This window comes from Heliangelus exortis, chromosome 6 (assembly GCF_036169615.1).
Source record: "Heliangelus exortis chromosome 6, bHelExo1.hap1, whole genome shotgun sequence".
Taxonomy (NCBI): Eukaryota; Metazoa; Chordata; class Aves; order Apodiformes; family Trochilidae; genus Heliangelus; species Heliangelus exortis.
The window spans coordinates 34,220,722-34,237,273 of record NC_092427.1 but is presented as its reverse complement, the minus strand read 5'-3'; the positions used below and the strand labels follow the sequence as shown (position 1 = coordinate 34,237,273).

At 39.1% G+C, this 16,552-nt stretch overlaps 1 long non-coding RNA gene across 1 annotated transcript in view; it reads left to right on the top strand.

The window, feature by feature from the left end:
• The window catches only part of LOC139797841 (uncharacterized), an 86,611-nt gene that overhangs the window by 52,860 nt on the left and 17,199 nt on the right, over positions 1–16,552 (top strand). The gene's annotated exons all lie outside the window — the stretch shown is intronic.

The window sequence follows — 16,552 nt, the reverse complement described above, 5'->3', positions numbered from 1 at the left end:
AGCAAAACTAACCTGGAGTCTCACAGCCCCAAACACTTGAATGTTCTTGAGAAAACAACGAAAATTTAATAGGAAAAGAACACACACTCCAAATTATATTTTTGGAAAGATGAAGTATTGAGTTTTATCCTAAGCATGACTTAAAGAGAATCATTCTCTAAGCAAAAGTAACTGCAAAATAGAACATTTAAATGTTTTTAAATGTCAAACCCCAGACAACTTACTTGTTTTTTTTCAATGCAAGTGAAGAGGAAAATCTGTTTAATTTGGTTGAAGCTGTTCTGTGATTTAAATCAAGTTCCCAACAAAATGCTACAGTCCAAGCCTGCTGATTGGTATTTTTGGCTACAAGATGTATGAAAACTAAACGTTAAAAATCAACATTATGTCACATCAAGGCATCAGAATAGCACCAAACCAAAGAATTAAGAAAATAAAACCCTTCCTGGAATAAACTGGTTGTAGTTTGGCAAAGGCAATTTAAGAAAATAGCTGTTGTAGGTTTTGGGGCTCCTATGTTCACTCAGCAAGATGAAACACTGGTGGGGAAATGCAAATGTGAGGCATGTCCTGTGAGTTTTTCCCTTGGCTATTTCTGGCAAAGCAAAACCCTTTAGGTCAAGAGCTGCATAAAGCCTCCCTGTCAACCTGTGTGGGGTGGGGGTGTTTGTGAGAAGGTGTATTCAAAAAAATTAAAAAATAGTATGTGGCTTCCATAGTGCAAGCTGACCTGGAACCACTGGCTGAAGACAGGAGGAATTATTTGCTGCCAATGAAAGCTTTTTTATTTTTGCCTGGGTTCCCACAGAGTTTGCATTTTCGGAAGTGAGTGAAGTCCAATGAAAATATGAAAGCCTCACAGCCCCCTGGGCTTGTTTGCCCCAGTGTAAGGCAAAGTTCAGCTCTCTGCTCTCCATTGCTGAGATTCTTGGCAAGGACTGCAAAACTTTCCTCCTACCACTGCTGGAACCTTGCCATGGCTGTTCTGAATGTCTCCCTATTTTAGTCTCTGAGAAGCTGACAGAGGACTTTTGACATTACACCTGCATCTTTTTGTGCAGGGAAAAAAACCCTGAAACTGACTCTTGACACTGCTGTGTTCATTCCTTGAGAAATTCTTGAAGTATTGAAATTTGATGGGAAGTTCCTAACACTCCAAACAGAAATCTGTAGCAAGCACTAATAAAGGTAATGATTTTACAATACTTTGCACCTTTTTTAGATTCTTTTAGCAAAGGTGCTCATAAAATTCCTAGGTGGTGACAGCCCTTTCTTTGTGTATGTCTTTTCTCCATGTAAGAAAATCCCTTACCAACACACATTGTGGTTCTGGAGTGAGACATGACTTGATTTTATCTGCTTTGGCTTTATTCTTCTGTGTAAAATATCACATTGTTCAAACTGGACATGCCTGTGGTTCTCTGTGCTTGGAAAACCAAACACCCTTTGAAAGGAGGCTCTGAAACCATCACTTGCTTAACACTAATGAAAAAAGAGAGAAATCTGTACAGGACCTTTTACTATTTAAAAAATTTTACTATTTAAAAGATAAAAGAATATTGCCCTTGCAATGTTTCAGCTCAGATTCTGAAAATGTTTCTTGTCTGAATGAGAAGGATACGAGCATAAAAGTTGTATACACCACAAATTTGATCAGGCTATTGATTTGAGGACTAAACCTTTATTTTTCAGGTAAATTGAAATCTAAACTATTGCAGCAAGCCCTTTATACAAACAGGTTCCCCATGTGGACTATACAGTCTTTAGGAATGAGAACTAAAAACATTGTTTGTCTTAGCAGTGAAGTATTTTTAGAACAATTATAGCTGATCACAGAATAACAGTTCACTTTTCCAACACCAGATTTTAATTCTTTACCAACATGAGTAGAAGCCTCACAGCTTCAGTAAATGTTTGTTGTCTGCTATCACAGGTTTATCACTACTAATGTATATTTTGAATTGCACTAAATCACAAATGTATATTCTGATTTCAGAACATCAGGTGCTGAACACAGAAATGTATCTGCTCAAGTAGGAAAGAATTTGTTGTTTTGAGGTCAAATAGTAATAATCTGGTTGTTAGGATTGTAAAACTTTTGCAAGTTCAAATTTCTTTTTTAAGTTAGGTTTTGCATACAAGGAATCCTAGGGATTCCTCCCTAGGGTTATTTAAGCTATGTGAACATAATGGCACTCCAACTCAATTATTTCTTTTTGCCTGTAATAGTGCTCATTATTGGCTCTGCTTCCTGTGTTATGCAGAAGCCAGGAAATCTGTGCAGTTTTTAAGTTTCAACAATATGCAGAGAAGTTTTTCAGAAGAGCCTCGGTGCTGTGGAGGAGTGGCCACAAGAAAAAAATTATCTGCAGTAACCAGGACTCTAAAAGGAGCTCTCTTGTTTTGAGAACAGGTTGTTGGTCATCACCCATTGCACAAAAGCAACAAAAAAATTGTCTGATTCTGGAGAAGCTCTGTTTAACAGCTACCAACAAGGTGGCAAATTCCCTGCTCTCTAACAGAGTGAATACAAGGGTTCTCTATGAACAAGCAGTCAACTAAATTTAACACATACTCTTAACACTCAGACCTGATCAGCTTAAACATGACAGTCTAGCATGAGCTTGGGCCTCCCCTGAGCTTCCACCTAAGTTGCAGCACTTTAGAAGAAATGGCCCAGAGCTCCTATCCAAACTTTCACCATTTCCCCCTCCATCCTCTCTGGAGCACTGCAGCTCTCAACTCAGTGTGACACAGGGCTCATTTTTTCATGCCACAGTCTACCTATTACTGGAAAATTTTAAGCTGGTGGAAAATCAGTAGACTTTGTTATATTTTGTTAAGCTTAAAACATTGATTGGACCAAATGGTGGAAGTAATTCCTCAAAGATGGTACAGTCAAAAATTTCTATGCACGTGGAAAAGATGTGGATATGAGGTCAGTGATGTATAAAACACCATCTGTAGTACACCAAGTGTCTTCCAAACAGCCACTGGCAGGAAGGAAAGTGCAGCAGAACAGATTCATTTATTCAGGGGCTGTGAACAGCAAGGATGCACTTGGCATTGGAGTCCTTGCTCCAATGCCTGCTCAACTTCATCACTTCGAATGCACCCATCTCTCAACTCCAGATTATTACATCTGTGTGAACCAGGGAATTCATCTGGTACCCCTTACCTCAGGACCCCTTGTCCTGTTATTTCTGTCCTTAGGAAAAGTCATGGTTCTCAGCACAGCTACAGGACATGTGGTTATGCTGATACTTGTAATTTGGGAGTTTCATTTCCTTGAGGCTCTTCTCTTTCTTCTGCCTTTGGCAAAACAGAAATGCAATTAGGAAGTCAAATTGCTGTCTATTAGCTAGCTATGGAGAGCTGGCACATTCCTCACATGACCTTTATTTTTGCCTTGGAAAGAGCTAATGTACTCTGTCACCTTGCATATGGTCTGGAGTAACCCCCTAGCTCCTGTTTACATTCTTTCAGAGAACTTAAAGCTTTTCTCTAATGCTGCCTAGAAGTTTAGGTTTAAAGCTGGGAGTACATAATTTATGGCTAACGTGTATAACATTAATTTCCAGTAATTTCAAACACTGGGATAAGAAGGCATTCTCAAATGACATTTTAATTAAGAAGTGGTTTTGTAGAATTGGTGTTGTGGGCTGAAAGTTACTTGTCAGATCACACAGGCACTTGCCAGAGGTGCAGAACTGCCAGGCAGCAGCTATGAAGTGGCTGAGAGGCACTGAGCTAGAAAAAGTTGCCAAGGTATTCAAACACTTTGGGAGGTGCATGATGAAAACTTAACTAGAACAAGATAAAATCCAGTAAGGTGCCTAAAATCACATGAAGTGCCTGTCTGGAAAGCTGTATGAATACATTTCCTTTTGTGTCATGTGCTATAGTTGTTCAGATGTGGTTTCTGTCTTTTGGTGAATGACAGATATTTTAAATTCTGTTTATTTACTGCAGCGTTAGAAATGTAATTTTGTTACAAGTCCTGAAAATATTTGGGCCTCTACAAGTGGGTTAGTCGGCTAAGTTTTGGAGGTTCTCACTGGAAAAGAGCTTCTTGTGCAAGGGAAAACAGATTATGCTGTATCACCTTCTTCTATTTAGTACCAAACTGTGATATGTGCACCATTCATGATGGTGCATCCTCATGTAAGCATGCATGTACTAACAAACTTTAAATGTGAAAAAACCCTGAGATTTCAGACAGGGAAGTTTCTTCAAAAAGGAGACCTTAGCTATAAATAGTCTGTTTTAATAGATCAAAACATGAGTTTAGTGCATTCTGATTCCAGCCAGGAGCATGCTCAGGATTTGCCCCTGGGAGCAATGACATTCATTGTGCTCATGCCATGTAAAAATATACAAGAAATAATACTTCTGGGGTTTCACATCCTTTCACAGTGTAATCAGAAGACCCAGGAGTAGATGTCTGAGCAATGAAAGGAGTACTGGGGAATCATATGTTTCCCAGGGAAATAATTAGTGACTTCCCACTCTTTACTGCCACTCATCTTCAAAGCCCCAACTCAGCTTGTGTTTTGAGCAGAGCAATTATTTGCTTTACATCAAAGTTTTAGGTAGTTGTTAATTCCAACTAAGTTTCAAAGGGGTAAAATTAATGCAGGGCTGTAAAACACATGGCTGGTGATGTGCTTTCTGTTCTTAGTACACTTTCTATTGATAGATCTCAGTATACTTTACAAACATTAATAACTCAGCTGCTTGCCAGAAAGAAAATATGGTTTGCTGGTTCTGGATAAGGAAATTACTGTAGCTCACTGCTAGTTACTGCTCCTGCCTTCAACTTTTGCAATGAATTATAAAAAACAGTCATCTCCACACTTTACCTCCTGTGTGCCTGTAGCTTGATTACAGTCTGTTACATCCCCAAGTGCCTCAGTTTCCAGCATCTGGGTCCTCTAGTCCTGTACAATATCATTTTGTCCCTTGGGATTATACTCTTGTTGCTGCTTGTATTGTTCCCATGGGTAAGAGTTTAAAACAAAAAAAACAAAATCCAAAACCCACCACCCCAAAGCAAGCCTGTTGTTTTGTGCTTAGTGGGTTAATGTGCTGCCTAAACAATTGATTATTTAACAGCATGATTAATTATGTATGAATTAATTATGATATAATTAAAATACTTAGAAAAAATTAATTAAAAGCATAAACAGGACTCCTCACACTATAAAAACTACATGTTCTGCAGGTTGTATTGTAAGAGCCTATCAATGCAGACAACATTCCATGATAATCTGGATTTTTTTAATCGAAATATTAGACCTTTCATCCTCAAAACAAGAGCTCACTGTTAGCCAGTAAAATATGCAGAGGGTACTATTGGTCCTTTCACACAGACTGAATCATAGACCAGCTCCAAGCCTTGCCTGTGGTCACTTGGTGTAACTGGGCAGCATTTGCCACCCAATGGTGTGACCCCATCCTGTGCTGCAGGATCCTGAACTCTGTCAGTGAGAACTGCTGCCTCTGCACATGGTTTGCAGAAAGCCAGCTCTGAACATTCTTGTGCAATTCACACTGGGCTTCAACACTTTTGTGACCTGAATCTTCTTTCTCTTTTCTGAAAGGTTAAAATAGCTTCAGTTTTGTAAAGCACTCACCCTGAGTTATCCCTTTGAGCCATCATGTGTGTACATCTCTCAAGAAGCTTGTGCTAAGGGAAACAGATGAGCACAGTTTGTTTTGCTGTATTATATTTACCACTGTTATAAACCTCTTAGACTTGAAGTTTTTTTAATGGGGTTAGGTCCTGGTTAAGGTGAGGAGGAAAAATTCTTTTCTTTCAGCCCCTAGTTCCTTGTAGTCAGGAGCTGAGGTAGCAAAAGTACTTTGCTTTCCAAAGAGTACTTTGCTTTTTGCAGAGGTGGAAGCTGCTGCAGATAAATAACTTTGTCTTGCTGACTCTCTGGCTTAGATGAGCAAAAGCTCCTCTCAAAGCAGGGAAACCACTCACCCCACACCTCCACCTGGCAGAATCCCAGGCAGGAGTAACAACTGAGTATCTCTACTTAGTGTCTACCTCCTGTTACACGGTGCTGCTAACATTGCTATTTTAGATTTTGACTTTTAAACTCCATGGTTTTTTTTTCTACTTGCAGACCCTCAATTCTTCAGCAAGTTGCATTATTTTTATTTTCAGACCAGCCCGAGAGAGGAGTTTTGAAAAGAGAAATAAAACTGAAATGCCTAAGGAGTCCAATTTAGACATAATGCTTTCTTCTTATCTCTTTGGTTGCCCTGAAACATCTCTGCCTGCCCTTCAGACTGACTTATTTGTTCAGGCTGCCAGACTTGCTGGAGTCAAATCCAAGGGGAATAACATGAACACCCTTAACCCCTGTGCAGAGCCCGATTCTCCCTCGTGTCAAACTCCTCTGTGGCTCTTTTTGTCTGAGGGGTAAGCTGCATAGCAAGGGGCAGAAAAACTTGGAGAATTAAAATGATTTCAGGCAGCCTGAGCCTAATGGAAGGCATCACTCCCTCCTTCTCATTCAGCAGTGGACAAGGTGAATTTGCATGGTCTGCTGCTGCTTTTGGGGTTTTTTCCCTTTTTTCTGTCAGGATGGCTGCGTGGTGTGGCTAAGGGCAGGAGGGCTGCTTCCATGCCCAGCTGGACAAAATCTCTTGAAGGAAGTCTGCTCTCAGGAAGTAGAGGAAGGAAATACTTTTCCTGTTTCATATTAGCCCTGAAGACTCTAATGCTACTTTTGTGATTAATCTGACCAAGCTGAAGTTTGCCAGTAGGAAGAGAGATGTGCACGTTGCTAAGCTCTGAATGTCTTTCCTCTTCAGAATTTCATGGGGAAAATGATATATTTTTACCTTCAGTCACACAGTTGGCCAGAGAACACAAATGGAAAATGAAACCACACTTCATGCTTTCTCCAGCTCTGGTATTTTACCGTTCTTTTCTAAAAATGGATTTTATCTAGAACAAAAGTTCCACTTTGAGACAGAGTAAAAGATGCTTCTGTGGAATGAGGCCCCACAAGGTAGGCTTTGTCCAAGTAAACAAATAAGGATCATTTCTCTTTCTTCTTTTTCAGTCCTTTCTGTGCTCCTGGAGGTCTTTGTGGGAAAATATTTCAGTGAAACTACATAAACAGGTCTTTTACTTTATCTACTGGGAGTTGTTTGGCTGAATATTTCAAATAAATAAACGGCGTACGAAAACTTCAGGGTGCAGCAGAAAAACATGTTAAAAACTGGGCATGAGAGTGCTAAAAGGAAGACAGTGCATTACTCAGGAACTGTTTTGCTTTTTGTGGTGAGTCCAGCTGTCCTTTCTCTGCACAACTGTGAGGACTGCTAAGCACGAGAGATCCCCTTTTGTATCTGATCCAAGCTGCAGCACATGTGCCCTGTCAGCTTTCTCATCCGTTTGGGGTCAGCTCGCAGGAAAGCTGTGACTTGTGACTGGTTTAATGACCAGACAGTTCTGAAGTCATGGTGAGGGAATTAAAAAATGACCCCTATGTCATGTGATTGTCATCTAGAGGATATATTCTTGTGATTCAGGCAAAGTTTGGCATGGTTTTCAGCTTTGATTTATTAAAGACGAAATATTTCAAAATCCCAGTTTAAAACAATGGGTGAGAAATGAAAAACTACAAAATACAGACTCTAAATGTAGACTTTAGTAGACTCTGAATTGCTTTGTTGTGCTTCCCACTGTCAATTCTTTTTCCCCATGCAAGATCAGCATTTTCAGTGCATAAATAGTCAGGGATCATGTTTTCGCTTTCATCTTTGGGATGTATCGGGCCTCAAAACTGTCTGATTTTTCATGATAATTTGACTCTGTCATTGGTTTTATATTTTCTGAGTCTGTGATCATAAACTGGGATTGCTTTAGTTTCTCCAGAAGTGAAAAATATATCTATTGAAGCATCAGCAGTGTACTTGGAGGCATGGCTGCTTTTTTGTGAGTAGGTACCTCCACTGGGTGTGCAGAAAGAGGCTGTTGTCACCCAGTACAAGATACCTCTGTCATTACACAGATCCCTCATCTGTTACCTAGCTGGGGAACAGTTTTTTCCTCCCATCTTTCTGAAAAGCCTCTGGGTTTAGAAGCTTTCCAATTGTAAGATAGATGAAAAAATTTTCTGAGTAGAATTCTGGACTTTTCTAGCAGAGAAGCCTCAAATTACACAGTAAAGCTGATGGTCTCCCAAATGATCCCAAGAAACAGCCTTAAGTAAGTCACTGGTACAAAAGACTTTTCAAAGAGGTATTTTTGTTTGGGGTTTTTTTTTAAAATAAATAGTTCACAAGTGCTTGTGTTTCACAATTCCTTGATAGCCAAACTGCAAGATGTTCCTTGTGACATCTTGCACTGGCTTCCCTAAGGATGCAGAAAGCTGATACCAAATTTCACATTATATGAGAGTTATGTAGCAAGGGTCCTCATCCTTTTGGTGGCAACCTCAGATTTAGGTTTGTGGATGCATGGGATTTTCTGGGCACAAGTCCTCTCCTGGAATTAAATGGTTTGTGTGTTCCCACTCTATTCCCAGCTCTTAATTCCTTGTTTAGGGAGCAGTAACACACAGTTATCTGTAGTATAAAAGTAGATTCACAGCAGTAGATAACCACTTGTGCTGAGGGGATTGTGAGGTAACATGCATGTTATTTGGAGCCAGTGCAGTGCAGGGACATGATGGAATCTGTAGCTTTCCTGACTCTAAAATCTGGATGCTACCACACCAAGATTCATCCTGCATGCAGAGAGAGAGAGAGGTGTATTTATGGAATGGAAAATGGGCAAAAGCATTACAGATATGCACTGGTATTTCCTAGCTATAAATTCCTCTAAGCCACACAAGCTTAGGAAATGCAAAGATGCAAAGTACAAATATAATTATGTGTCTGATTGCCTTGAATTGTTGTTGTACACCACAAGCATGAACTGAGAGACATTTTACATGAGTTCAGCTGAAGCTTTTGCTTATCAGAAGGGTACTGTCTGCCCTTCTTTTCTATGACTGACTTTGGTGGGGATGGTTTGTAACCATCAACATGGATGTATGTACAAGTACCTGAGTGGTTCTCCAGGTAACTTACTTTTTTCTTTTTTTTTTTTTCTTTTTTTTTTTTCTTTTGTAGATGTAGGAGCTCAGGTCTCTGGGGAGATAAAGAATGTCATTAAATTTAATAGATCAGTAGCACATGCTTAATCTTTCAGAAGCTCTGCAACTTATGTGCTGGAAAACCAGAAGCTCATAAAGGACATGTGCTGTCTGCCACCTTGACATGAAATTTCTCTTCTAGCTCACTTTCCCACTCTCTGTAGCACTTTGATTTTTTTGTGGATGTGTATGTAAGTCATTTCTAATACATTTGAATTGTCCCAGTAAATTAAATTATTTTAACTTTATGTGCTGTACCTCACGTGGAAGGACTCAGTCTTTTCGTTTGTAACTTCAATGATGTTGAGATTGTCCTGAACAGGCACAGACTGAGAAAGGCTTAAAACTTATTTGGATTGGTAAAAAACAATACACTAGAACTGCATCTAATATCATAGGAACAACCTTAAATGTCTGGCAAAGGGAAGAGTTTCTCTGACTAGATTTAGTTGATGAGCAGCATCCCTCTTTCTACTGCTGTGCATTCCCTGCACGTGCAGCTTTATGTGAGTGCAATCAAAGCTTGATTTGGGGGGGAATTATTCATTTAGTTTGCTTAAATTCCAGCATTGCATGCTAAATTTGATTAGAATGATTTTCTTTGTATCCTTCTAAATAATAATATATTTTCCAGAGTTTTAGAAAATTGAAACAAATCATAAGTGTTCTGTGTGTATCATCTGGTTTTGATTACCTACTTTATTTTATTTACTAAATAGCAGTGGAACTTATTCAGCAAATGAATGAACAGTCCAAAAATATGGTGTTGATTAATGAACTCTGTGTTTTGGACTTGCCTGCCATATAGCTCAGTGGTTTCTGGGAATGTTGGTGCATTTCAGAGAGTTCCCTGATTCCTCTTGTTAGCACACAGAGAAGGGAGTTGATATTGCATAAGCTACAGACAAAATACTGGGAGGAACCAGATCCTTTGCTGTGGATCAGGGCCTGTATTGTATTTATGGAATGCTTAAAGGATCCTTTTACATAAATTATGATTTCTGCAGAAGAAAGTCAGGAAGAAGTGGTTTAAATTAAGTGGTATGAATTAATTGCAGGCATCAATTTCTGGTAAATATGAAGAAGAAAGTTTCCTAGTACCTTCTTTTGGCTAAGTTGTTCAGAAAAGTAAATGAATTAAAAAAACCCAAGTAGCCCCCAAATTCATATTTCCTCTTTTAAATGAGAGGTTGTTTTTAGAGTGTTTAAAGAGCTCAGTGGAACAAGTGCTTAGGGAAATCTAAGAATTGATCTCTGACAAGTGATCTCCCTCTTCATAAAGGATATGGCAAGAAGTTCTTGTCTTATACTGTGGAATATACCATTAATATGTCAAGTTCCATTAAAAATCCACTATGAATTATACCACTAATAGATGCTGTTTTTCCTTCCAAGCCATCCCTAGGCCTCCAGACAGTGTCTGCAAACCTTCTCTAAGCTCTCTGCTAGGACTTGTCAGGTTTCTCTAAAGAGAATGAGTAAATACTGTGTAAATACTGTATGTATCAGTAATTAGTGGGAGGTGGAGTAATGGAGTAAGCCAGAGACAAAGCTGTCAGGTTATTTCTACTTTTTTTTTTTTTTTTCTTCTTTCTCTTGTAAGAGCTGAAGCATCACTGAACTGTCCCCTCTGGAAACCTGAGGCTAGAGGTAAATTTGCTGTTATTAAAGCTTCTCAAAGTGTTTAACTCTCATTTCACCTTTTATTTCTTTCCATTATACTTAAAATATGCTGTGTGCCTTCCCCTCCTCATTTCCAGATATTCTTGTAATGAAAGCTTACAGACACCATCAAATCAGTTAAATTATCATGGTCTACAAATATTTGAAGGATGCTTTGAACTGTCTGAACTATTTTTGAGGTTACTCATTAGTTCAATCCATTAATGTTTGTTTAAATGCAAACACAGGTGGTTCATATGTTTGTTTGGTTTCTACTACTCTCCTGACAAAATGGGGTGACAGACCTTAGTTCTTCAAAGCTCATAATCTCAAATGACAAATATTCTTGCTGTCCACACTCTTTTTGCCTTTTTTTTTTTTTTTTTTTTTTACTTCTTGTTTGTAGTAATAAAAGTGACCAAAACTGAGCTTCCAGTAATTGCTCTTCAGATGGATCTTGTCTCCATCAATGTGACAGCAAAAGGCACAGACAAAGAAGTTCAGAGTCCCCTGGAATATATGTATTTGGCCTTACAGGCCCTGAATATAAAAATTCAGTGAATTCCAGCTCTTTTGTCTCTCACCTCTGCCTGTGGCCCTGTGAGAACAGCCCTGAGCCTTTTCCCTGGGACCTGCACAGCCACAACCCCCCCTCTGCCTCAGGCAACATTCCAGCTGTGTTTAAGCACAGTTTCTAATTTTCTCATTTTCCTTTATTTACTATATATAATACTCCTTTATGCCCCTTATATATTCCCTTCATTTTACTCTATTTTTTCCATTTTGAAAATGAAAAACCTAACCTTAGAGATGGTTTGAGCAGGCAGTAAATACAGGATTAGCAAACTTAAACAAAGGGTTGGTTCATGTTTCTTCCTTTGCTGTGTGGTCTCATTAATGAAGAGTCAAAGGGAGTTTGGAAAATGAACATTCAGTAAGAAATTGCTGCTCTGTACCTCTCAGATTCTACTTAGGAAATAATGAAAGTTGACTGGATCTAATAAAAGAGCAAGATTTTTCAATTTCTGGCTTTAACTGGAATGTTTACTATTAAATTCCTCATTCTTCTAATTTCTTGAGAAATAACAATACCTGAGATTGTTTCTCTGGAACCCTGCTGATTTCTTTCTTACTAAATTCCATAGATCTGAGCCTACAGCTATTAAGAAACATAAAAGGAAATGACAATTAAAGTGATTATTTCATGTTAAGAAAATTAACCTAATCCTTACTGTTAGGCAGACAGAGGGTTTTTTCCCTTTGCAGAAAAAAATTGTAATGAGTGGCTCATTAAAAGATTTTGTTTTCTGATATTTTAAACTTCATTTAGACCAGAGCTATGTTCCACGAGCCAAGATATGGTTTGCTAGTGAATCTTTTAAAAAAAAAGATGTCTAGAAAAACTTTGTTTTCTTATTAATGAATATTTAGCACATTTTACAGTGGACAGTGGCTTGGGCCACATTTCCTGAGGGCTGCAGTCCCAGGTAGCTGTGAATGCCTTCGTGTCTGCCCTGTTTTGTATGATCACCAAGTACTTGTGAATGGGAAGTCTGCCTGCTTTGAAAGCAGCACAAGGTCACTATTCCTGCCAGGGCTGGGCAAAAGCAAACTACACCACAGACACCTTGGCCAGAGCTTGATTGTATGTGGAAATTGAAACAGGAACAAAAATCAACAGTATCAACAGTTCCCAGATGCTATCTGCATCTTCCTTTGGAGTCCCTTTATTTTTTTGTATCCCTCTTCCTTTTTTTTTTTTTTTTAAAAAAAAATCCAAGTTTGTTTGAATTTTTATTCCTGTGATTATCAATTCAGGGATTATAGACCTGACAGTGATTTCCTACAGAATTTATTTTCTGAAATCCTGAAGCATTTTTTCTATACTCAGGTCTCATAAGCTTCTTCTCTAAGAGTGCTCTTTAGGATCTGCTGATTGCTTACTTTCATCTGGTTTGATCTCTGCTGTTGTTGTTTGAGTTATCTTCCTAATAGCTTGCTCCAAATGCAGACAACCTAGAGCCTTACAGGAATAGAAACTTTCCTTAAAAAATAAAAGGAATTGTCACCCACCTTCAAACCTAATTTGTTCTAGAGTGTTGTTTTCTGTAGCACCAGCTGCTGTGTTGCACTTGTTAGGCAGGCAGGGTTTTTTTTCTTTTTGAGTTGTCTCTGGTTGAACATCTTTATACAAACCTGAATTGCTGTAATAAAATGATTACAAAATTTTAGTAACCTTTGAAGTCCATCTGACATGGCTGCAGGAAGCCTCCTTTCTGCTTGTCCTAATTATGCTTCCTTAGAAACTAATGATGTAGACAATTATTTTATTTATGTATTTTTATTTTTGTTGAATATAATGTGAACTCCATAGATCAGCAGGGTCTCAACGTGGGAACCTGGTTCCTGTGCATAATCCTCTGGATCAGTTTCCACTGCCTGGTACCACAGGTGGCCAAGTGTTTGAGGACTTGGGACAGGCTCCAGCTTGGCATGGCTGACAGGTAGGAAGTCACACATAAGGAGAGAACTGATTTCTAGGTTGGTTCAATTAGAAAAATGAAACTTCTGCAATTTCTCTCTCCCTTCCCTCCCTTTCCAAATAACTTTTGAATCCTTTGGGCAGTTTTCCTCCAGGCAGAGGGAGGTTACACTACAGAAACTACAGAGCTGAGCAGTTGGTAAGATGGACACTTGGCAAGAGGCTTCAGATGGGAGACATGAGTGGTGGATGGAAAGCAAATATTGGAGATGACCTGAAGCCCAAAGCCACCAATGAATGGGAAAAGTGGCAACACTGTGCACAGAACCTTTTGCTTAAAGCTTTTAGGCATGGTTTCTCTTTTTTTTTGTTTTTGTCAGGTCTCCTTTGCTGTTCCTTCTCTTTCTGATGCTGCTCTTGCAATCTGGGCAGGAACCTGGGAGTCTCTGCAGATTGATTCTTGCTTGACTAACACAGTGATAAGCTTAAAATACCTTTCTCTGAATGCAGGATTTCTGTATTCTGCATCACACAGTTCTATATAGTATTAAAATATGCCTGAGAATATTGGAATATTTTTTTCTTGTAAATAGGCAGCTCTTTTGACATGGCCATATTGGAACTGGCCATCTTAAGGCTGAGACCTTCAGCATGGTTGTATTGTGTGTACAGCTATATGTAGTATATGTCTCTGCAGCACTGCTGCAGGGTCTACTGGATTTTTTTTTTTTACTCAACTATGTAAATGGCTTCATTTATTGCTGAGAAGGGCAGCAGGAAACCTCCAGTGTTTGTATATCCCAGCCCATCTTTAATTGTTGGGTAGGTAGTTCCACTGACAATGCATTCTTCAAAGTCAAAATGGTTTTGGAACATTCTTTGCTGGTTAACTGGAAAGCCATTAGTTATTGTTTCCAGGTGATGTGCACTCCTGAGCATGTTCAGGGTGGTTTTCTGGCTTCTAAAAGAAGTGGATTAAGAAATGTTGTTTGTTTTTTTTTATTATTTTGCAAGTGATGCAAGTTTTTCTTTCCATGTAATCCTAGAGATCAACTAATGGACTTCCCATAGAAAAGGAAAGATAAACTGTCACTGTCTCCTGAGTCTCTCTGCAGAATTTGCAATCCAGAAATAACACTTTACTGACTGAAGGAGCAACCACTGGGAGAATTTTCCTTTCCTAGCATATGTGATAGTTCTCAGAAATCCAGCTTTCCTTTGCAATATGCCAAGTGAAAAAGGGCTCTTTTCAGCGTGGGGTATTTCAGGGTTTAAATAGTCTCTTTGTATTAAGAGGACATGCACTGCTTTTCATTTTTGTGATATTTTAAGGGCTTTTCCTTCCACGATTTTGAAGTCACAGGGGAAATAGAAAACCCAGCAGCATTCTGTCAGTTTACATGAAAAATAAGGAGACTAAAGCAATGTGTTTTGGGGCTTGCACTTCATTGTCTGCAGTTTTGATCTCAACAGAGAGTGTGCCCCTGATCAGTCATCAGCAGAAGGTGACAAATCTCCTCAGATTCTTCTTCCCTTCTCCCAAGTCAGATCTTTGATCTTTTTGTTGTCTTTCATACTGGGAAGTCATATTGCACACAACTATAACTAAATTCCCTGGAGCTCTTGCTACATGAAGCTTCATTTTTTAAAATGGGAAGGTGGGAGGCCTGTGAAAGCTCCCTCCACTTTCCCTTGTAGTTCTTCCTTAGAAGGAGGAGAGCTGAATACAAGAGGACAAGCCCCAGGGAAGCTCAAAGCACAGAAGAAACTTGAACAAAACCTCTCATTGCAGAAGTGTTCAACTTTCTTGGTGAAAATTGCTCATTGCCTTTGAGTAACAAGAGTGCCAAGTTCCTTTTTTTTTTTTTTTAATTATTTGTAAAGTAGGTGGCTAAAAATGAAAGAGATGATACCTCAGATAAGGCTGGGGAGTTTGTTTGTTGGCTTGTTTTACTGGTTTGGGAAAGAAAGGAAAACTCCTTTGGTCACTAAAGGAAATAAAATAGCCAAGATATTTGAAGCTTTGATCATAGTCTCAAATCTAAAAATAGAATAAACTAAGTAGCACTGCAAACAAACAGAAGCTGAGGCATCAGTAGCAGGGACTGATAACCAGTTTTATGGCTGAGATAATTTAGATCCTGCTCTATTTTTAAATACCAGAGTTAGCAGTGTAAGCGAACAATTTTGAAGAATAGGTGAAAAAAAATTTTGCTTTTCTGGGTAGTGCCTTTCATCTCCAAACCCAATCTTTTGTCCTTGCTCCCATGAAGATGAGGTTCTGGCTGCAGTGTCTGTTCTGACAAGATAAACCTCATTCCTAGCAGCACAGCTCTATCTGTGAAGGTCAGAGGATGAAGGTCATGGCTGCAGTGGTGATTCTTCATTACATGTTAAAAGCCTTGTAAGTCTTGAACTGATTGCATTTTAGAAGCTAAGAAAAGATTTCCACTCAGCAGTTTAATGCCATGCTAGTACCAACCTAAAAGGATTTTCTTTGAGCTGCAGGCTGCTCCTTTAGTTGCTGATTTAGCCCCTTAGTGGGGAGAGGAGAGAGGGTGAGAGGAAAGCAGGTGTAGTGCATCAGAGCTTGAGGTGTCTCATGTATCACATCAAACAAACACTTCTCAGGAATGCCTCAGGTGTGGCTGCAGCTCCCCTAGCAGAAGGAAGAAGCTCTGTGAGAAAAGAGTGGGATTTCTGGGTGTGTAACATGAAAACCTCATTTCCTTGAGCGGAGAAAAACCTCTTGAAGAAAAGCCCTTCCTTGTTCTGGGTGGAACTTGGCTGTAGTTCTGTGAACATCTTAAAACTATTTATTTGTGTTTTATCTGGTTTCCTTTTAAGCCACTTTTTTTTCCTCCCAGCCTAGTTCCCCACAAAGAGCTTGTGTTGGCACAGGTGATGCAGAAGTGAGTGCAGATGTTAGCTGGGAGGTGGGAATGCTGCTTTCCATGGGGGCCACTTAGGTGTTCAAAGCACCTGAGAAAGCTGCAGCATCAAAAACTGCTGATGCTCACATTCTAAGAGCCCAGCCACATGATGTTACTTACCTAAAATCTTCATTTGGTGTATTATGAACAACAATATGAAGAAGTTCTTTATAAGTAGCTTGGACTAAAATTGATTTCAAACTCAGCATACCACTGTTTATAGCAGCATTTTAAGATTTAGGACTTTATCTTCTTGGCCTTTGTGACCCTGTTCCCATCAGTCAAATTGTGCTTTGTCAGTCATTTCTGAA